We start from the raw sequence: 24323 nt of genomic DNA, 5'->3' as shown, positions 1-24323 counted from the left end.
TTTTCAGAGAGACCTCCCAGATCTATAAATGATTAACTGGAATCTTCCTGCGTTCACTTGGCTTGGGAGGGGGAGGGGAATTACTGTGAGGATGCTAAACATCCCTTTTCTTTTTGCCCTCCTTTCGCCTTTCCAAAGGGAGCAAAGAGAAAGTTTCTGACCATTCTAACCACAAACACTGCCTTCCCCATAAAATCAATGGATGACTCACTGTGCTCCCTCTCTTCCCCAATTTGCTATTGAAAAATGGGGAAAAGGTGTCACAAGGACAGTTCTGCTGCCTCATACTAAGCCTTTCGAGAGATATCTCCTCCAATTCTCAGTAGCAGCCTGTAGCTTGGTGGCTGCCAAGGGCTTTTGTGTATTCAGTGATCCTTCTCCTTTGACCTCAAAAGCCTCTCTTCTTGTTTCCCGTGTCTCATTAAGTCCCTTGTTAATGCAGAGGTTTTTCCTTCTTCCTACAACCTATCTCTCTATAAGGCTCACATCTAACTCACGAGGCTGGATGGCGAACACACACTAGGCCACCTCACTCTACAGCGGCAACACGCTAAATTCAAACCCAGGTTCCTGCTATGGAGAGCTGTTAGAATATTTGCATACTGCAATGGAATTACCTGCTTCACGGAGTATGAGCTGATGAAGACTAACGACTTCCTGTATTAACTCAATATCCTAACGTACGCAGCACATGTTTGGCGCATAGGGATTAGAGTAGTGGTTAGAAGCTCATCATTGGAAAAATTAAATAAGATGATTGTAAAACCAGTATCCAGTATATTCAGCCAGTATATAGGAATGAGCACGCAGGAAATATTAGCTTGTTATTATGATCGACAATAATAGTGTGCTGATTGCCAAGGACAAACAGAAAAGAACAGTCTTAGAATATCTTTCATTTCTTACCATTATTATGTAACTCAGACGATATCCCCAGCATAATTTTTTCTGGCTCCTGTTTCCAGATTTGTTATGGTTTTCAAGTCTCCAGGTGTCCATGTGTCTTAAACAAAGACATTTCTGGTAGACATGCTTGTAAAATAGAAGTGTCTCACTGTGAATTACAAAAATGTAATAACCTACACCTTTTTACAGCTGGGCACAAGTTCCTGAGGCTATGGAGTATGCACTGCACAGAGATGAATAGAAATAAAGCCAACATTCTTAAAATTATATCACTAAAAACATTAACAGCCTCCGGCAAAGGGACACATGGAAATTTATAATGCATCTAAGAAACAGAGTGAATTGGAGACATTAAGAGTAATAATAATAAAAGTATGAGTACCACAGACCAACTCAGCAAATATTCACGTATCTGATGCAGGGGAACCACTTAGAAACTGATGAGACTACATAGCAGGATGTATTTGGGTGGAGTAAGAAATATTTTTGCAATTATTTTTATGATGGTGATATAGAACAAAATTATGATTTTTCAACCATGTTTTTTCCTTAGCAGTATAACCTTAAAAAATTATGTACAAATTTACATAAAGCTCCGCTATATGACGGGTGAGCGTATAAGGCTACTATAGATTCTTTTTTGCTTATATTTCAACTTCCCAGTAACCCGTCCTCCGTGTATCTCCCAGATTAAATCGGATTACTTTCTTCCCCTACTCAGAACTGTCCAATAGGCTTGTTACACACATGAGAGTAAAAACTGGACGACTTACTCTGGCCTTCAGAGCCCCATGAGATCTGGTCTCTGCCAACCTTTCTAACTTCATCTCACGGCAGCTACCCAGAATCTGCAAGCTATGGGCACTTTCACTTAGCTCTGCTATCATTGCCAGTTCCAAAATGGGTTCAGGATTTTGTATTGGTTTGGGGCACCTGGGTGGCTCAGTCGGTTAAGCGGCCGACTTCGGCCCAGGTCATGATCTCGCGGTCCGTGAGTTCGAGCCCCGCGTCGGGCTCTCTGCTGACAGCTCAGAGCCTAGAGTCTGTTTCAGATTCTGTGTCTCCCTCTCTCTGACCCTCCCCTGTTCATGCTCTGTCTCTCCCTGTCTCAAAAATAAATAAAAACGTTAAAAAAATTGAAAAAAATAGGATTTTGTATTGGTTCTTTCCTCTTCCCGAAGCATCCTTCTACCTATTTTGTATGCATGTGGGGTATCCCTGCAAGTGCGTTCTTTCCTAAATGTTACCTCCTCAGAGAAGCCTTTCTCAACCACCGAAATAAGGTAGTCATCAGTCATATTCAACACAGTACCCTATGTTAACTCTTCGCATGGGACTTACCACTGGAGTCTTTTCATGTTTTTATTTGTTTGCATTATGTATTCCTCTACTAGAATGTGTATTTCATGAGAATAGGAACCTTATCTCATTTTTTCACTGGCCCTCCTCGCTTTGATCTTCTTACCTCTAAATTCTGCCAGACAGATTCTTTCAAGCACTCTGAAGTACTTGATAGATGCACACCTCTTTCGAATTCTTCCACATTCTCAGAAAGAGGCCTCTTAGCCCTCAACGTTGAGAAATGCTAAGTTTATTTGTTGAGAGGAATTAGCTTCCACGTTAAGACACAGCATCCCACAGCCATGTATGCCTATTCCGGCTCTTCTATATGAAAACATTTTCTGTTATGTAAACACAAGTTTTCAACCCTATCCGTAGACAAAGACTGTGATCACTGTCAGTAGTCTCATCTTCACACATTAAGGATAATGAGAAATTGATTTGCTCCCAGCAGATCAGCTTGTTCCTTTAGCTTTACTGAGATAGCAAGATGTAGAAGGAAACCAGATGGCTGTGACTAGGGCGAGGGATGGCTCTGGAAAATAAGGAAAAATCAATGCAAATTCTGTGAAAAATACCGAATATTTGCAGATGATTTTTTTTTTTACTCCCGACTCATTACATAAATTTTCAAGACATACACGATAGCTCTGCTATTGGCATATTTTAAAAAACCATTCTAAACACATACTGGGACTTTATACTGAGAATAGTACAAGGTATTTTACTGATTACAATATATTTATATTTTTCAACATTCCTGTAATGTATAAGGGGAATTACAATCATGAAAACATAAATTTTTAGTCCCTGTTGGCCTTCTTTTTAGCCCCAGAGCCTCAGGTAACTTATTGTCTCTTTATTTCATTTTTTTCATCTATAAAATAGATTAATAGCTCTGCTTTATGAATTCTGTCAGTTGTAGGTTAACCAAAATAAATATCTAGCTATAACCCAGGACTGGGCTTACAGCAGATGCTCAGAAAATACTGAAGGACACCTGCTGTTTAGATGAAGAAGTAGAGACGTAAAACATTGAAGTCACAGTGTAATGATAGATTTTTCGATTTCTTCATTTCTAGTTCATGAGCACATCCATCTCAACTTTTTTATGTGACTGTTATGTTATTGGTGTCTTTACAACAATTGAGTCCCCATCCAACCGAAGGAATATAACACTAAAACTATTTTTTGAACAAATTATTTGTCTATATGCTGGATCCTGCAAACCGGGATCACTTTCGTTTCATTAATTATATTTGCCTTTGTATTCCTTCTATCAAAAGGAATTCTCCCCGCATGTATCCTTGATCCCATAAACACATGCCCTCTCCAGATCTACTGAGAGCTGAACCTTCTTGTCTTGCTTCTTTAAACCGTCCCTCTTTACTTGGTCCCTTCCATCATCATTCAAACACGCTACAAGATATCCCTTCCTTAAGCAAATTTCACAAGCCCATATACCTTTGTAGTTATTTCCAAATCTCTCCACCCCTCTTCACAGGAGAACTTTTTGAATCGGCTGCACACTGTGTTCTTTTCTCTTCCTTTTCCCACATAGCGCTTGCTTTTTGATGGTCTGTGATACAAATCCTGATCCCGCCATTCTACTTAAACATCCCTGATTAGCTTCACCGATGACCTTCATCATGCTCTTCAGCAAGTCACTTACAAATCCTTTCCTGACCTCTTTTTTTTTTTTAATGTTTATTTATTTATTGTGTGTGTGTGAGAGAGAGAGAGAGAACGTGCCTGTGGGTGCGTGAGTAGGAGAGGGACAAACACAGAGGGAGACCGGCCAGTCTCCACATGGCCAGTGCAAAGCCTGACTCAGGGCTCAAACTCACAAATCTTGAGATCATAACCTGAGCCCAAATCAAGAGTTGGACACTTAACTGACTGAGCCACCCAGGTGCCCCTCCCTTCTCAACTTCTTAGCAACATTTGACATGTTTGCCAATATTTTCCTGCCTTCTCTTGACTTCTTTGGTCATTCTCCCATTACTTCTCTGAATACCTCCGCTCAGTAACTCAAGTTAGCTTCCTTTCTTCTCTCTGATCTCCAAATGTAAGAAGTTTCATTGCCTTGTTCCAAGTCCGCTTGTCTCAGGTCTTCACTCTTGGCCTAACTGCACTTATCCACCTCCATGACTTTAATACTACTCGTGCTGACTTTCAAATTAAGATCTCCAACAGTGACCTCTTTTCGGAGCTCTAACCCCACGTAATTAATTCACTGTGTTATACCTTCATTTAAATGACTTACGTGTATCTCAAACTTGACATATTTAGAAGTAAGCTTTTTTTTTATTCTTTGTAAATTGCTTCACTATCTAGGTTCATTTGTGATTCTTACACTTCCACAAATCTAACTATTGTGCTAAAAGAGTGTGACTTCATAGTGTGGCAGCAAAAAACTAAACTCTACTCTTTTCTCTCTGGTGCCTGATTAAATCTGGCATTTCTTCCACACCCTTTGGTTGACTTCTCAGGTGGATCACATGGCTATTTAGGCCACTTTTGCTTAATAAATCTCTCCTAATCACTTAATCTCATAAAAGTCTCACTTTAGCAACTGTACATCGAGTCTAATGAAATAGTCAAACTAGATATTTTATCGAGATTAAATTTCCCCTTCCTTCTCGTCAGATTTTATTTCAATTGGAAGCTGGAAGCTGCATTGGGAAGAGGCATATGGTAAGCTTTTCTCTTTTCCCTTTACACGTAGCTCTTCTGTCTCCCATCCCAGGCTGCCTTCTGGGTCCTTTGGGTTTAGAGGTTGAAATGATCTACTGGTAAGGGGAAGAAGAGATTGTTTTTGACTGGTACTCTCATCATACAGCTCTAATGCTTTCTGGAATTTCAGGTACACAAAAATCAGTGTTCTTCTTAACAAAATCTTCAGATACAACACCGTTTTTTATGTGTGAGTATATCAACAGAAGCTTAAAAATTTTTGCAACATACATAGAAAAAAATTTAAATATTACTCCCCAGAAATTGCCAATATCATCCCTATACATGTACATAAAGGACAGAAAGCAAAGCATATGTTCTTGTTTACTTACTCAGTGTCCATTACTCTTGCATTCCATTCTAAAAGAAGCCAGCATTCAGAAGCCCAACCATCGTCTAGGCAAGTAACATTTTTGTATTACTAGGAGCATAAGGTTTTCACAAACTGCGGAATGCACTTGGAAAATTACTAACCCAGATATTTCCACTGTTGTTGGGCACATTATTTAAGTTGATAACAAAAGATATCAAATATCATGATGACACCCCTGTTAAGTGGAAGCATTTGAGGGGCAGATAATAAACGGTGTCCTGGGACACCTGGCTGGCTCAGGCAGTAGAGCACGCAACTCTTGATCTCAGGGTTGAAAGCTTGAGCCCTATGTTGGCTGTAGGGATTACTTAAAATAAAAAAAATTCTTTTTAAAAAATAAAAAAATAAGTGGAATCCTGAGCTTACTCAGTCGGAGAAGCCACTCTACCTAGAGTAACACCTTCATTAGGGCTTTGGCCTGTGTTTTAAGAACAATCACACTCGGGGTGGAGGGGGTGCCTGAGCGGCTCAGGCGGTGAAGCATCCAACTCTTGGTTTTGGCTCAGGTCATGATCTCACGGTTTCATGGGATCGAGCCCTGCGTCAGGGTCTGCAATGGCAGTGTGGAGCCTTCTTGGGATTCTCTCTCTCTCCCTCTCTCTCTGCCCCTCCCCCCACTTGCACTGTCTTTGTCTTTCTCAAAATAAATAAGTAAACTTAAAAACAATAAAATAAGGGGCACCTGGGTGGCTCCGTCAGTTGAGCGACCGACTTCGGCTCAGGTCATGATCTCACGGTTTGTGAGTTGTGAGTCTGTGCTGACAGCTCAGAGCCTGGAGCCTGCTTCTAATTCTGTGTCTCCCCCTCTCTCTGTCCCTCCCCCACTCACGCTCTGTCTCTCTCTGTCTCAAAAATAAACATTAAAAAAATTTAAAAAATAAAATAAAATAAAAAGAACTATCACTTTGGGGAAGGCCAAACTAAAACTTCTGAAAATAAATCACTATTCCCTCCACCTTAGCCAAGATATCACTATTAGTTTGTAACCTCATGAAGATCCTGGGTGTTATTTGAAACCAGTTCCCATGCAGAGGGCAGGAAGAGACTCAAGAAAGACACCAGTCATTCCAGACTGGTAAGTAGCAGTTTTAATAAGCAAGGGAATTTACCTGTGAGGATTGTCTTGGGCAGCTGCAAGATAAGTAGATCTCTACACTAGCCAGATGGTTTCAACACCACATCACTATCTCAAGGCTGTCTTTGGTGCAGCTTTTGGGAATAAGTAAGTCAAGCAGAATGCACCTTCCAAGGACAAGAAAGGTGGTGAGGAACCTCCAGTTGCCAGGTCCAACTTGCTGGTCAACTAGTGGTCAAGTTCTCTCAGTGACCTCTCCCAATAACACATTCAAGGAAAGTTAGTGGAGATTAGGGTTACCTTTAGAGATCTAAAGTTTGCAAGGAGGAAGATCCCTTGCATATCTTCATTTAACCTGCCAGCCTGGCCCCTAAAGAAACCAAGCGGGTCCCTGAGAGTGGTTGTAAGATTAACACAAGCTCAACCAAGTAGCAGCCTTGATTAAAGCTGCCAAATTGTATGGTCTCAGGTAGGTCATGAGACTATCCTAATAAGAGATCTGATATAATATTCTGATATGAAGAGTATACTACAACAGATTACTTAGAATAGCAGACACATGGCATGTAGCTCCTGATTTGGTAAATGTGTCCTTTTCTATCCCCATCAGGAAAGACAAATACTTTGCTTTATGAAACTGATAGCAATATTTATTTGCTTTATATATGTTAACTGTGTTGTCCTCTGTCATAATACAGTCTAAAGGGAACTTGGTGGTCTGGACAAGCCCAAAGAACATTGGGCTTGATGCACTGCATCAATGACATCTTGATAGAGAAGCAAAGGCATAATTGGAGGCCTTAATAAGACACATGTACTCCAAAGAGTGAGAAATAAACTCCATGAAGATTCCAGAACCTGCTATTTGGTAAAGCTTTTGGGTGTCCAGTGGTCAGGGGCAATCCCAGAAAATATGTTCCGGGATTATGTTAATCACAAAGTGAAAGACATATTGTTGCACCTCGTATCTTTTATTGAATATCCCACCCTACCCACCCCCGCCCCCCCCCCCAAAAAAAAAGAAAGAAAAAGAGAAGCAAGACCAATACTGCTAAATCTGTTTGGGTTTCATGGGTTTTGGAAGTTACACTTTCTGTGATAGGAATATGGGCTTATTCCAGCCCATATATCAGGAGCATGAAAGACTATTAGCTTTGAGTGGGACCTAGAGCAAGAAATGGCCCAGAAGCAGGTCCAAGCTGTGATACAAGCTGTCTGTCTCTATCTCTGACCATACAAGCCATAGTCCCTCTAACATTATAAAGGTTATATTGGAGAAAAATTGCAGTATGGAGTTATTTCAAGCCCTAGTAGAAGAATCATCACAAGATCCTTGATGTTCTGAAGCAAGGACATACCTTCTATAGCAGAAATGTATGCACTATTCAAGAAACAGATCCTGACATGCTATTAGACTCTAGTATGGGTGTGACCCTTAACTAAAAGGCAGCAGGTGACAATGTATCACATTTTGGACTGAGTTCTATCAGACCAATAAGTCATAAAGTTGGGCACACCTGGCAGTAGTCCATCATAAGATGGAAATGGCCCATATGTGATCGAATCCAAGCCGCATCAGAGTACGTGACTAAGATATATGAGTAGGTAGCCCAGACCCACATATCACCGACCATGGTTAGACAAGCTCACCCTAATTTTTCCTTGAAGATAAATAATCATGCCAATCTTGCTTTACAACGAATGAGCTTGGTATGTAGACACAGCTGAAAATGGATAGTGACTGCACTACAATTACATGTAGGGGTGGCTTTGAACGAGAGTAGTGAGGGAAAATCTTCCCAGTGGATGGGACTTCAAGTAAGGCATCTAGTCCATTTTGTTTTGATCACATTGGGTGGAGAGAGAAGTGGCCTGAGGTGATAATCTATACAGACTCATGGACAGTGACAGCTGGTCAGAGACCTAAAAGGAAAATGACTGGAGAATGAGAGACAAGAAGATCTGAAGTAGAGGCATCCGTTCAGATTAACAGAGGTGGGCATCAACTGTGAATATTTTTCTATCACATGTTAATGTCTACCACAAAGTATCTACCATTATAGAGGCACTAAACCACCAAATAGACAAAGTGCTTTTGTAAGTTGACATCACGTGGCCTTCATCATCAGCCACACTACAATGGGTATAAAGGACACATGATTGAAGTGGTCTTGATGAGAGTTGGAGGCTATACATAGGCCAAGCAGAATAGATTTCCTAAGCCCATTCTAGTTATTCTTGCCTCTGAACGTGCAATATACCAGTGATAGACCACTGGTCCTCAAGAGACCAACCAGTTACTTAATGACAAGCTGACTACATTACATCCCTTCCAGACTGGAAGGGCCCTTGGTTCATTCAAACAAGAAGGGAAAATATATTCCAAGTATGATTATAGAAAGCAAACATAACTACCCAGAGTCTTATTCAGTGCCTGATACATTGGCATAAAAGCTGACTCAATAGAGCATCTAACCAGAGGACCTACTTCACTGTGAAGAGGGTATAAGAATGTTATTATATACAACACCAGCACGTTAAGAAGATTCCAGACTGTTAGCATAAGAATGGTTTGCTAAAATATAGATGAAGTTACAGCTTGGAGAGACCATATGGAAAAAATTTAGGTGTTATACTCCAGGCTGCAGTATAATCATGAATCAGTAACCTCTGTAAGGCACTATGCCCCCATTAAGAAGAACACATGAATGTAGGAACCAACGATGAATGTAATAGTGGCCCTTTATCCACTTCTCGTCATGACCCAAGAGACATTGAGTTTTCTATTTTTCCAACACTGGACTTTGCAGGGTTAGAGGTCTTGCTCCCCAAAAGTGGTAGGAAGTACTCAGCTGAGACTATACTGTAGGCCCTGGTCATTTTGATCTTCTTGGGTCTAGGAAACAGTAGACTAGAATAACAGTCACCATCTGGCAGGGATAATTGATGCTGATCAGCAAGACTACTGTCACAAAACAGAAGGGAGCAACGTGGTTCTTTGGTAATCCCGTGCCTACATGTGACTTTCAATGGACAAATGCAACTATACTGACCTGAGAGTGGTGTGGTTACCAGTATATTAGCCTCTTGAGAAAGAAAGCTTGGGTCATACCACTGGATAAGCCATCAAGGCCTATAAAGGACATGGTTTAAGATAACAAAAGGATAGAGGAGGAAGGAGATAGTAAGTACCAGTTGTAAGCTACCAGACTAACTAAAGCAGTAGGGACTACTGTTAATCCCACAAACTTCCCTCTTTCAAGTATTTCTTCAGAAAGAGAAGCTGACAGAAACCATGGAAGAGTTGTTTCCACATATGGAGAAGTAGATCTGCATAGTGCAAGGAGTAAACTGTAAATGCAGCCATGTAAATGCACACCTCAGATCTTTATTCAAGAGGGAACCTACCAGAAGGAGTGCATTTAACTAACCATCTTCAGCTGCAGTGACTTTGAGATCCATCATAGCATTTGAGCAGGGGCTATGGTCTTCCTGGGAAGCTCTTAGACAATGATACAGCAGAGGAGGTTCTAGAGTTTAGCTTTTCTGCCCCAGGCAGGAAGAGAGTCTTTTCATCTGGGTTCCCACTGGATTAGTTGAGACTTTCTCAGAGCTACACTGCAGTGTGAGGTCCTCTTTACCCTGTCCTTCCTCCTGCTCCCTTATTTTCACAGGTGTTCAACTTGCATTGCCTTCCGAAGGCTTTCATTGCCAACTTCTGCTTCCTCTTCCCATTGTCTTACACAGTGATTAACCCTAATAAATCTCTTGAACTTGCAACTCTGTCCTGGTGTCTGACGCCTGGAATACCTGACCAGATATAGATGTGGTTCTTTCTTAGAAACAGACTTGTTGAACGGTGCTAGCTAAATAGAGTAATACTGGACACCACAATGTTTTTTAAGGGATGGGCACATAATCATCCTTCTGATTTCAGATCTAAGAAAAATATTCAAACAGAAATCAAGTAATACTCTCTCTCTCTCTATGAGAGAGAGACAATCTCTATTACCTATGACAATCACAGTAAAAATATTCACTTTATCTACTGGTAAAGAGTGTGTTGGAGAGTCCACTCCCTATACAAGTTTTAGTAAATAGATTATGTTGCTTTCACCAATTTATCACAACCAATTAGCACAGTGTTACAAAATAACTACTGAACTTTTGAACTAATTGTTGAAAGAATAAAGCATACTATGAGACTTAAAAAGTTATTTTGTTACATAAGAGGTTGGAACTTTGCAAATTAAATGTCCAAATTCAGTGCGGAAAATATATAATATTTTTCAAAGTCTCTAATTATTATTTGTTTTAAATGGAAGAAAACTAAATCTATGAGACAACTTGTGGATGAAATAGGAAGACAAGAACAGAATCAAAAGGGAATTGGATAGCAGCTGGAAAAAAAGAAAATGTGCTTGATGAGTAAAAGAAATATCAATAAAAATTAAGAATGGAATAGATGAATTAAAACTCACGGTGGAAGCAGATTTTTAACATCAAAGGTGATGGGAAAATTCTACAAGCATCTCATAAGTGATGGGGAAGATTTTAGAAATAGAAAGGAAACAGGCCTTACTCTTCTCTTCCACAAAATTCAAAAAAAAAATCATAAAAAGGATAACATCTAGTTGTTTTGTTTACTTTTTTAGGGAAAGATGCAGCAACCCAAACAACAGGAAAAATGAAAATAAAAGTTATAAGAATATAAAAAGAAACTATGGGGTCATTCTCGATCTAAGAGTTGAGGAAACAGATTCCACTCGTTGAATAGGAGAAGTAGTAAATACTTTGTGGTCATTCTTTAAAAATCTAACCCAGAAGTTAAAAGTCTACTTATTCACTTAAAACACTGGCAGTCATTACCATATTTCAGTATGTTTCCTGGGAGCTAGTACATATGAACGTTGGCAGAATGAACCTCCAGTGTGATTTTTTTTTTCTCAAAAATGCCCTCAAAGCTTGCGTTTCAAGTGTGGAGAGCAAATAGTGTTGCTGCAGTCATTTACGTGTCCTGCCAACTGCTCAAACCATCACACTGGAATTGTTCCTGACAGTCATTGATTAGTAGGGGGTGGCATTTCAGAATGGCATTATGTTAGTCCACGGTTTTGGAGTCTGGGAAGTCGAAGATCACGGCCCTGACAGATTCAGTGTCTGTAGAGAGGCCGCTTCCCGGGCCATAGGTGGTCAACTTCTCAGCGTGTCCTCACATGGCAGAAGGTGCTAGAGAACTCTCCGAGGTCTCTTTTACGAGGACACGAATCCTGTTCGTGAGGGCTTCACGCTCATGACCTCACCATCTCCCAAAGGCCCCACCTTCAAATACCGTCACACATATTAGGTTTCAACATATAAATTTGGAAGGGGACACAGACATTCAGTCTGTAGCAGGCATACTCCGCATGTGACATCTTGAAAAATGATTCATGAAAAAAAATCTACAGCTATTCTAGTATTTCACTTGCACTTAGAATCTGAGCCCATCAGGCAGCAACATTTGTGGCCTCTTTATAATGAAATGTTCTCCTCAGGATGAAAGTATACAACTTTGCACAGTTGTTCACTCAAAAGTGCATGGCATACATGACAGGCCTCTTTATAAAGGCCATATTATGATAACGATATTAATTATTAAGGCCATTGTATTATATTATTATTATTCCTTGGGACTGGTGCTACTTTTTTTATGACTAGCCAGCTGCTTAGCTATGAATCTCCCACAAATCATTGTTTGAGCTAGCAGTATCCTCTCCTGCAACATTAAAACAAAACACTTTTAATGTGTTAATGTGGTTATAAGGCTAGAGATTTTTTGAAAGTGCCAGGATGTGGCCTCTGGGGATTAAGCGGAGGACCAAACAAACATCTTCATAAAGTTTGACACATTTTCCCCAAATGCAAGCTGAGACCTGAATAGGGCAGTCCTATAGACAGTGACATGTGTACCTGTAGCACATATAGACTTGGATCTTTGATTTTGGTGTAACTATCCAATCAGTGACTTCTCGAATTTTCCCAGGTGAGACAGCAATGAAGCCAAGTGATGATCTCTCTCCTTATTATTGATGGAAACCATGGTGCCTGGTCTTCTAAATCAGTAGGACTAATCAAGGACTTTTCTTCCTGCACCTAAACATGAATGCATGCAATGAAAAGGGAAAAGTGACAGCTGGGAAGGACATGTCAGTTTGTCTTAGAGAAATACAGACCTTTCTCAAATTATAAAGAGTTATTATGTTCAGCCCAAATTGTATGCTAAGGAAAGAGAAAACGATGCTTAGAAACAGAGATAGTGATAGGCTGTGTGCTGACAGCTCAGAGCCTGGAGCCTACTTCCGATTCGGTGTCTCCCTTTCTTTCTGCTTCTCCCCCATTCATGCTCTGTCTCTCCCCATCTCTCAAAAATAAATAAATGTTAAAAATTTTTTTTTAGAAACAGAGATAGTGACAAAGTAAGACAGAGTGAGCATGAGGGAGAGGGCAAGAGAAATATTCTATGTATAGAATGAATTCCTAGTCTGTTCTCCACATAGCCCAGGTATTTTTCCTACATTATGATTAATCTTCCAAAAATAATCCTGCAAATTAGGTATGATTGTATTCATTTTACAGATGAGTAAGTTGAATTGTTAGAGCTGACACCAAACCTTGAGCTATTTCTACTATAACTTGCCACCTTCCTAATTAAAGTGATTACTTTCTTCCTAACGAGTCCAATAGCTTCCTTACTCATCTACATTTATCCAGAATCTCCTATCTCCACTTAATTGTTTATGTCATGACTAGATTTATTTTACTAAAATCCTGCTTTCATCATGTCTAGTGAAGGGGTCCAAAGCAAGTCTCCCCAAAATACACCACTTTGGCATAAAGATTATTTTAAGCTAAAAGTAATCAAAATCGGCTTGTTCAAGAAAATCTCTTGAACTCCCCCTCAACTGCCTAAATTTACATCAGAAAGGGGGCCTGTACCAGGAAGACTGTTATTACCAGAGATTCCTTTTTACCTAAGGAACATTTCTGCATAACGGGGCAAATTCTGTTTTCCAAATATCTCCTCTTACCTTCTTGCAAATAACACCCCTCCCCTTTGTATCTCCAGATCCCCAACCTTTTCCTTAGCTCAGAAGGTCATGCAAGCTTCAGTTACTTGGATGCTCTTAACATTTTACAGGTCGCCCGCACATAGGTAATTCAAGTTGTTTTTCTCCCGTTAATCTCTCTTAGGTCAATTTAGTTATTAGACCCACCAAAGAACCGAAAAGGGAAGAAAGGAAAATTTTCCTGCCCCTACACTGGGCTGAAACACTGAAATGGATGTCCAAATCCCAAAAGATAAAAACTCCCATATCCGAACTTTCCACAGTCTGAACTCAGGTACTATGCTTTGACTACTTGCTGGAAATGAAAAACATTCCCTCTCTGCCCCCATAATTCACTTCTTAAAGAACTATAGGGGAGCAGAATTTGCCACCCCAAAGCATGCCTCTCTGGTATAAGGAATATTTTTGGCTGATTATTTTTAAGTAACTGCAAACACAAAACAAGCTCTGAAAACCAAGTCAAAGTTGCCTTCTTGAAGGAGACATTTACACGTGTAAGGGAAATCTCCATTTGCAAGTGTGTGTTCCTGGCTGTACCAGAAAGAGGGGGATGACCACACATTTCCAGAAACTCTTATCAACGGAGAAGGCAACTTCAATCTGCACAACAACCTTACCCTTTTAACCATGCTTTTTTTGTTGTTAACCTCCCATAACTGACTTCTCCCCCTTAACGTCTTAATATGTCTTTCACTGAAGATGGTAATTAAGATGATAGCTTCAGACACTGGGGAAGATACTCAATTTTCTTAAGTCTCTCCCATGTAGACAGTGTAGAGGCTGCTTTTAAGCAACCAGCTTGAGCAGTGGAAACCTGTGTAAGGTACAAGGGCCACAGTGACCCCCTGGCTGAATAGAAACAGGCCTATTAGGCAACTGACTTTGAAATACCCATAAGCCATACCTGAGCAAAGGGTTACTTACACCCAGGCACAAGGTACCCAAAAGGAAAGTTCCAGACATTCTCATTCCTTCTCTTCCTCCCCCTTAACTACAGTCCCCCTACCAGAGACAGTCTTTCCTTGCTGTCCTGTCTGCTGCTCCCTTACGGTGTAATCAATAAATGTCTGTCTCCTTTGTTCTGTCTTAGGTGAATTCTTTCACTGCCCAAGCCACCAGCCCCCATCTTATCAGGTCACCCCACATACAAAAGGTATACATGTTATTAAATTGTGTTTGTTTTTCTCCTGTTAACATGTCTTATATCAACTTCATTATTAAACAAGCCAAAGAACCTAGAAGAAAAGAAGGGAAAACTTTTTTGTCCCTACAGAACTTACTCAAGCCTCCTTTAGAGACATTTCACTCCCCTAACCACTTGGGCTGAGAATGACATGAACACATCCACATTTGTGTCCACAATTGATGGAATCAGAGAAAAACACTGGACAAATCCTGGGCCTCTGAATTTTATTTCCTAGAAATTTGGACCTGGACCTGTCTCTTAAAAACCTGGACTATGAGGTGATGTATATCTGAGACTGGGGCCAAGGAACCAGTGTAAAAGAGAAGGTTCATGTTCAGAGACAGGAAGAAAAATCCTTCTGCTGAAAAAAAGTAGGAATGAGAGACCAGGTAGAGAGACAGGAAGAGACTCCTTTGTTCTGTTCCTTAGGACTTTTAAATGTCCTGTTCTAGTCCCTCCAGTCCATGCATTCTCAGTGGTGACCATATTGTTTCCAAGGGGATAATTGGTTATTGGGGAGAAGAGGGAGGGTGACCCCCCCAAAAATCTTAGATTTTGAAATTTGGAATTTCTCTTCTGAAAAGAAAACCAGCATTCTAACTTCAGTTGTAGAAGTTGATTAGTAGACAGTTGACACAATAATTAAATTTTTTATACAATTATAATTTTGTTTTCAAATAAAAAACAGAAAAGATTAGTATACAAGAAAAGAAGCAGAGAAATAAATGATGGAGAAGAAAATAAATCCTTCCATTCCCTTTCTCCTCTTTCTTCTTTGTTAACAAAAATATTGATCCTCACATTGACCCTGTAAGCTATGTTATTATTATCTATTTAACAATGAAAAGATGAAACGCAAAGATATTAAGACACAAGAGGGTAAACAGCTAATGTCCTAATTATCGGAGCCAAGATTTAAATGTGTGACCAAGTGGTTCTAAATCCCAGGTTTCTTTCCGACTAAAACACACCAGTTCCCAGAAACCTGTTCCCTACAAAAGAAATTTTCCTTATTTCACTCAAGCTTTATAACATCAATTCTCTATGAGACTTGAATTTATGGTAATGAATTCCCTCATATGCCTGCATTTCCATTCTTTCTTACTTCATTCAGCCCATAAGCAAAGTAATTTCCGGTAAAGGCAAGAGTAACATTTACCCTTATGTTGTTTCAGGACAAAGTCATTTCTCTCAGGAAATATATAATATAGTACAGATATTAAATATGCTAAATGAATTCTTACTTGTGTTTAAGCACAAATGTAAGGTAAATTTTAAAGGGAAACAAGTGTCTTGACTATGTCAAGCACCTTTGTAACCCACCTCCCTCCAGAAAGGGAAGGTATTCCAACTCCACACGCATGGGGCCCCTTCTGTGCTCATCATAAGATGATTGTTCTGCCTCCCATGCAGCTTGTCTTAGAATCATGATAACATAATCAACAGTATAAAATACTGGAAATTCAGACTACTGCCACAAAATTCAATTTTTTTTTAATTTTTATTTTTGAGAGAGAGAGAGGGAGAGAGTGAGCAGGGGAGGCACAGAGAGAGAGGGAGACACAGCATCTGAAGCAGGATCCAGGCTCGGAGCTGTCAGCACAGAGCCTAAGGCAGGGCTCGAACTCACAAACCTGGAGATCATGACCTGAGCCCAAGTTGGACGCTTAACCACCTGAGTCACCCAGGCGCCCCACACAAAATTCAATTATTAATTGACTCCAGCTTCTGTCTAAAAACCACATGAGGCAATACGTGCGACCGTGGAACAATGCCTTTCTCCGGGGCACCATATTAAAAGAGTAGGTGACCCGTATCAGCTCCTTATGGAGTGCTTCTTAAATAAAAAAGCAGGTTGTCTCGCTCCTCCTAATTTCACTGAATCCTAGTCTGAAAATTAGGTTTGAGAATGTGTTCCTGAACAAGACATCCAGGTGATGCTGATACCTGTTCATCCACTTGAAGTTTTCCAGCATTTTCTTTTTACACATGTTAGCAGTTACAGAAAGCAATACATACAGATTACATCAGTTCTATAGAAATAGTATCGACTGAATAAAAATTTATCATGCAGCTTTACTTTGCAAACTCTATGGATTTAAGAAATGTCTCCTAAATGTGTATTTCAAAAATAGGTACAAAGTGGTAATTCAACTTGCCATCCATTATGTTACTCAATTATCTTTTGATGAGCAACCTTTTCCCTAGTTTCATTTCTAGGAAAGCGGTTTGTCTCTCTTAATAAAAGAAAACGCTTACTGTGAGGGGTCAACAGGAACTAAGCAACTCATTATCTAGATTATATAGTCAACTCTAATATACGAATCATCAAAATATGGGTCAATTACTACTCCAGGTATTGGAGATACAAACAATGTAAGACAAGGCCTCCATTAATGATATATCATAAACATATACAATCTACAAAAGAATTTGAGTTTCTTTTTCCTGCTTTGATTATGAAAAAGTCCATAAGTAAATTGCAGCCTTCCAGTTTCTGCTCTGATATGTGAAGAACTTAAACACCTTCACTCCCATCTTTGCAATAAAAAAAATAAATAAATAAAGCTAAGCAAACTGAAAGTCACCTATTTTTTTGGACCCATCTGAGAACTCAGGTTGCAAGAAAAATTCCCCCCCCTAAGAAAGTTCTAGAGGGATAGACATCCCAAGAGTCTATCAAGAGTCATACATGAGATCTACTAATTCAAAAGCTGCTGGAGCCACACAATGATGGATACACTTAACTGGTAATTTTGATGAATTGCTGGAAACTAGGTATAGACTAGCTTGGCAGCAAGAAACTTCTGGAGGACACAGTCCTAGGGATCCCCTACATTTGTATGGGGTTTATGTTTAGAAATCTCACCAGATTTTCATGGTGAAGATCTACCCTCCAGAGGTCTCTGCCTATCTCTGAGGGAGAAGAAGGAAACCATTGTGAGATATACTCCTAGAAACTTCTCCATAACAAACATCTACTCTTTAGGGGAAAACACTTTGCCACAGCCTTATTCTTGTTGACAGAAGAGAATTCTTGACTCTTCAGCTCCCTCTAGCCTTTCTGTCTCACCCAAGTGAGTGGGATGATAAAGTCAACAAAATTCAGGGTTCAAACAGATTAGGAGCATTAGAGCCAGGGAAAGAAGTAGGGACCGGAGACGCAGGCCCCCTAAAAGACTGGAATTTTCTTCAAGAGCTTTGCCTCTGCATTCACAACTCAGTTACCTGTCTGGAACAAGAGGCCTAGCTTTTGGCCTATCTTAGCTTTTGAAGTGCCTTCCTCACTAAGCTCAATCATGTCTAGCTTTTGAGTTAAAGTGAGAAATACGTGACTCTTCCTTTCACACGAACACTTTGAAGTCATTGTAGGGTTATTCATCGGCCTAATGTCAATACTGTTGTGTCTCAGGGAATAGAGAGGCCTGAGGAGAGGGAAGGAGATAAGGGAATGGTTGGTGGAGCAGTCAGAACACACAGATTGATCGAGCAGGTTCACTGTCTTATGTAGGGGTGGTTTGTGGTGCCCCAAACAATTACAACAGTAACGTCAAAGATCAATGGTCACAGATCACCTTAAAAATATAATAATGAAGAAGTTTGAAATATTGCCGTCAGGAATGTGACTTTTTCCTTCTCTGGGATTTGAAAGTTGCAAAGATGTTGTAAATTGTGATATGCCAAGGGTCACCCTGCCACAGAATAAAGAAAGATTTCCTGACAGGGACCACATTTTAACCCTGATGGACCCTTCACGTTTGCAAGCATATTTTTTAAGAAAGGTGCATAGAGCTTCTGTCACCTATAAAGTGAATATAGTTTCTAAGGTGAATAGAGCTTCCGTCCTGTGTGACTGAGAAGTCACAAATAACATAGATCATTGTTGCACTTCAAGAGAAGGGTTCCAACAGAAAAGCTAGAACAAAATTCATACACTTTTCCAAGAATGAATGAGGGTAGAGGGAATGAAAGCAAGAAGTATCTGGCACCCACCTTAAAGACTTTGTAGAGTAAGTGGGAGAGGAGGAGAAGGAGAAAACAGCATGCTCTGGGAAAATTTTAAGGATAATTGTTTTTTTTTTTAAGAACAAAAGGGCTCTGAGAACATTTACGGGCTGGGATTAGGGACTGGAAAAAAGTGAGATTGAAGGTGTACACACAAAAAAAAGGCAGACGGAGCACTTAATGTTCATATTGTCTCAAAATGCTTTTTTGGAGGCAGCAACTTCTGATAGAACATGCCAGAATGCTGTTTGGAGTGACAGTCATTTTCTCAATCTGAGTGATGGAAATAATTTCACAAGTAAATGTGAGCCGAAAAGAAGGAGGCAATCCAGGAAGAAGGGACAAAGAGAATCTTTGTAATGTCAGACTAGGATAACTAGTCCATCATTTAAAAAGCAGTGTGTATATTTTGAATCTCTAACTAATAGTAATTTTTAAGCCCAAGAATATTATCTAATACGTCATGGTTTTCATTCTAGAAAAATGTTGCAAACACATGTTCAATATATAATTTTCACATACTGTTTTTAAATTTTTTTTAATGTTTACTCATTTTTGAGAGAGAGAGAGTGAGACAGAGCATGAGCGGGGGAGGGCCAGAGAGAGGGAGACACAGATTGGAAGCAGGCTCCAGGCTCTGAGCTGTCAGCACAGAGCCCGACGTGGGTTCGAACCACAAACCATGAGAACGTGACCTGAGCCGAGATTGACGCCTAAGCGACTGAGCCACCCAGGAACCCCTAATTTTCACATGATTTTTAGAGTCCTGATTTTTTAGGGATCTGAAAGAGTAGAACTGTAAATATTTTCAATCAGTATATATGCTCTATCAAATACAATTATATTAACAAATCAAAAGTTAGTAGAATTTCTACATTTGACGTAATGTAGAAAACTTTTATAACTTTTATGACGTAATGTAGAAAACTTTTATAAAACTTTCATAGCTCTTATTCTGGATGTATAGGAAGTGAGGTAGTGAGATTGCTCAAGTGCTTTTTTTGACAAGAACCTAAAATAAAGAGATTCTTGTTTTTGTTTCTATTTGTGTTTGAGCATAGAGGAGGTAGGGGTGGGTGTTTTAATAATACCAGCACAGAAACTGAACATAGCAGGTTTTCAAAGAGGGTGTATTGTATCAATGAAAGAATAAAGTGATTGCATATGAAAGATTAAGTCACACAATCATTTCCCTCCTTCTTTTAGTCCTGTTTTCTAAAAATTTTAACTTCTGGTGTTTTTTGTTTTTGTTTTTGTTTTTGTTTTTGTTTTTGTTTTTGCATAAACCCTACACAGTTGATACAAAGGGTACTCATGAAAACTGTACATTTTCCATCAAGTAATATAAATCTCTAAAGGATAACTGTCTCTGTTTAAAAATTCAAATTGGCCAGCTACGATAATGTTTACCCTTATACTACGTAATATATTTGTATTTATTTAATATCTGCCATATCCATCCTTTATTACCGACATCCTGTATTTATCCCCAGGCTCCGAAACTTCCATTCTGGATGAAAGAAGTCTAAATATATATTTACTATGGGACTATATCAGTTAGAACACTTAAAATGCTAGCTCCCAGCCCACTTGAACAAGGCAGGTGATGGAATGGAAGGTGAGCTGGGTCCAGTGGCAGCAGGGTCCCCAAATTTGCTCGGTTATAGATCCTCTCACTGGCTAGTCTCTTATCAATCTAGAATTATTCTTTTTAGAAAGCTCACAGATTACGGTTCAGATATTCAAAGGCAGTGAGTGCAAGACATATTTTTAGACAGGTTATCATATCTCAAATTTCAAATATATCTTTATTATTAAAAAACACATAATTTCCTAATAAAAAATTCATTTACTCTAGACTACAGGAAGAGGTATTTGGATTATATTGAACAAATAAGAATTTATTTACATGCCTTTGAAAATTGGGATTTTCTTTTGTTTTAAATTTTTTAATTTTTGAGAGAAAGAGAGACAAAGTACAAGCGGGGGAGGGGCAGAGATGGAGGGAGACACAGAATCTGAAGCAAGCTCCAGGCTCCGAGCTGTCAGTGCAGAGCCCAATGCGGGCTTGAACCCATGGGCCATGAGATCATGACCTGAACTGAAGTCAGATGCTTAACCGACTGAGCCACCCAGATGCCCCCAAAACTGGGATTTTCATCACATGTAACCATGTAAACACTAAACAAAAATGAATTGAATGGCCAATACGACATGCATGTGGCTTTGTCAAAACTACCTCAATGTTTAAAGTGCATATTAACTTCTCAACTTGTTTTACGGGTGCAAGAATAACCCTGACACCAAAACCTCACAAGTACTTTATAAGAAAAGAAATATCTAACCAATTTACTTTATGAACAAGAACTCAAATATCATCAACAAAATGTTAGAAAATTGAATTGCACAAAATGTAAGCCCCATGACCAAGCAGAGGTTTTCCCGGGAATGAGAGGCTGATTCAACATTAGAAAATTAGCATAATTCACCACATCAATAAAATAAAAGAGAAAAACCATATGATTGTCTCAATGGAGGCAGAAAACGCAATATTCATTCAGGGAAAAAAAAAAAATCTCCACAAACTAGAAAGAGAAGGAAACTTCAGCAATATAATTATTTTTAAATAGGAAGAGAAGGGAATTATCTCAATCTAATGAAATGTATTTGCAAAATCTGTATAACTGATATCAAAATCAATGGTGAAATATTGAATGTTTTTCCCCTAAAATTGGGAACAAGGTGAGAATGTTCAGCATCAGCACTTTTATTTACCATGTTATGGGATACCCTGGCAAGTACAATTTAAAAATTTGTTAGAAGGGGGCACCTGGGTGACTCAGTGGGTTGAGCGACCAACTTCGGTTCAGGTCATGATCTCGCGGTTGCTGGGTTTGAGTCCTGCATGGGGCTCTGTGCTGACAGCTCAGAGCCTGGAGCCTGCTTCGGATTCTGTGTCTCCCTCTCTCTCTGCCCCTCCCCTCTCACGCTCTGTGTCAAAAATGAAGAAATGTTAAAAAAAAAAATAGAAAAAAAGAAAAATACAAGAAAAAAGAAAAAAATGAATGAAAGAAAGAAAAAAAGGCATACAAATCATAAAGGAAGAAGTAAAACTAGATTTATTTATAAAGAACATGGTGTTTATAAAAACTCCCAAGGAATTTACAAAAATACATCCTACAAGATCTAATCAGTAAATTTAGCTAAATCACAGTGTATGGGATCAATATTCAAAGACCAGCTGAATATTTATTTGCTGACAACAAACAACTGCACTTAAAATTTAAATAATAAAATAAATATTTCAAAATAATATCTGAGAATAAATGCAGCAAAAATGTAAAGATCTCTATACAGAAAACTTTAAAATATTTTTGGGAGAAACTTTAAAAGGTGGAGAGAGACACTGTGTTCATGGATTGGAAGATTCAATATTAACAAGGTGCCATTCCTCCCCACACTCCTGTTAAGACTATACGACCCCAGTTAAGATTCCAGTGAGATATTTGTTGAAATTTCCAAGCTAATGTAAAAATTTACACTGACATCCACAACATCTGAACCAGCCAACACAATCTTGAAAAATAATTTAAAAAGCTGGAGTACTTACACCATCTGATTTTGGAATTAGTCTAAAGCTCCAGTAATAAAGGCAGTGTGGCACTTGACAAAGTGATAGACACAGAGCACAGAAGCACAGGACAGAGAGTCCCTAAGTAGACCTACACATACACATTCAATTGGTCTTCAGCCATGTCGCCAAGGTAATAGAATGGGGAAGAGGGTGGTTATTGTTTCCCCCTTAATTTGTTTTGTTTTCAGCAGGTGTTCGAGAACACTTTGATACCTCTATGAAAAAGCATTAACCTCAACCTTAGCTTTAAACCACCCACAAAAATTGCTTTGAGCCTAAATGCAAAAGCTAAAGCTATTAGGCTCCTAAGAGGAAATACAGGAGAACATGTTCATGACTTTGGATTAGGCAAAGGTTTCTTAAACCAGCTAAAAAACCATAAGAAAAAAAATTGGACCTTAATAACACAATAAGGAAATAGGCAAAAGATTTGAATAGCCATTTCACTAAAGTAGATATGCAATTGGACAACAAGCACATGAAATACTCACGAGATATCTTGGAAATGCAAATTAAAACCACCATAAGTTACCACTCTACAACTACTACAATGGATAAGTTTTTTTAATGACGATGTCAAGTGTTCACAGGGGGAAGAAATAATTTGCAGTTCATACTTGCTGATGGGATTGTAAAATGGCAATACCACTTTGGAAATCTCTTAAGCAGTTTCCTTTAAGTTCCCTATATCTACCCAGCAATTCTACCACTAGAAATTTACTCAGGATCTGTAAAATACATGTGACCAAGGTGATGCATACAAAAATGTTCATAGAAGCCTTGTTTGATTGGTTTTTTAAACTTTAAGGTTTATTTATTTATATTTCTTTCTTTTTTATTTATTTATTTTTGAGAAAGACAGAGAGTGTACAGACAGGGGAGGGGCAGAGAGAGAGGAAAGGAAAGAATCTTAAATAGGCTTCTCACTCAGACTGACCTGGGGATCAATCTCACAATCTGGAGATCATGACCTGAGCTGAAATCAAGGGTCAGGCACTTAACTGACTGAGCCACCCGGGCACCCAGAAGCTTTATTTGTAATAGCCAAAAAACTAGAAGCAACCCAATTGCTCATAAACAACAGTGAAAATAGGTAGACAAATCATGTATATCTGTGCAATGGAATACTACCCAGCAATATGCTGATAGCAAGTATTAATCATTATACCGAACAAAAGAAGACAGGAACAAAAGAGAGCATACTATATAATTCCAATTTACAATAGCAAAGGCTAAGCTATTTAATATCTTCATGAGGTTCTGGTTTCGCAAATGTATATATTTATCAAAACTAACTGAACTTCATACTTAAAATCTATGCGTTTTATATGCAAATTGTGCATCAATAAATAAAATTAATTTTATCCCGCATGTGTTTAAGTGCACTGCGTTGTTACATAATGTACTCAGGAAGCACATGCAATGTAATAGAATACATTTCGAAAAAGCTTTTGTATCTCTGTGTCTTTATAGTTGATTCCTTTTGTAATCCCATAAATTTTATTTTACATGCTTAAAAACATTACTCTTAGATAGGTTTCACATGAGTGCTAGTGGGTTTAGAAAAACAGTATGCTAGAGACAAGACTTTGCAGCTAGTTGTCTAGTTCCAGAAGCTGTCATCTTAGTCACAGCAGTGAGGAAAAGGAATTCATGAACTTCATATTCTCTAATTTGGTCACAGATAGACATTAAACTGAAGCCAGAGGCTATAAGCCATGATTCCCTATTTTCTAAGAAGTATTAAAAGGGTTTTTTTCAGAAAATAATCACTAACTTAGCCATTATGCCTTGTTACCAATTAGGAAAAAGATTAGTGAATAATTACATATTAGCATACATTTAAATCTACTTATATTTTGTCTTTTGTCTTCTACAATGATGTCCTGCCAGTTGAAGAATAATCAACTCTGTTTTCTTTCTTCTTTAATCTGAATCGATCAGAAACACCTCAATTA

At 38.9% G+C, this 24323-nt stretch overlaps 1 long non-coding RNA gene across 1 annotated transcript; it reads right to left on the bottom strand.

Annotated features, from left to right (window-relative positions):
* Positions 1–2481: 2481 nt before the first annotated feature.
* On the bottom strand, positions 2482–22521 carry LOC132680300 (uncharacterized). The gene is made up of 2 exons (XR_009610620.1): positions 22342–22521; positions 2482–2782 (listed from the first exon to the last, which is right to left on the bottom strand). It is a non-coding gene; the product is annotated as an uncharacterized LOC132680300 (long non-coding RNA).
* Between the last annotated feature and the right edge of the window lie 1802 nt (positions 22522–24323).

The sequence above is a fragment of the Panthera onca genome, chromosome A1 (assembly GCF_046562875.1).
Source record: "Panthera onca isolate mPanOnc1 chromosome A1, mPanOnc1 haplotype 2, whole genome shotgun sequence".
Classification (NCBI taxonomy): Eukaryota; Metazoa; Chordata; class Mammalia; order Carnivora; family Felidae; genus Panthera; species Panthera onca.
Note: the sequence above shows the minus strand (reverse complement) of the source record. Positions and strands in the feature narration are given on the sequence as shown.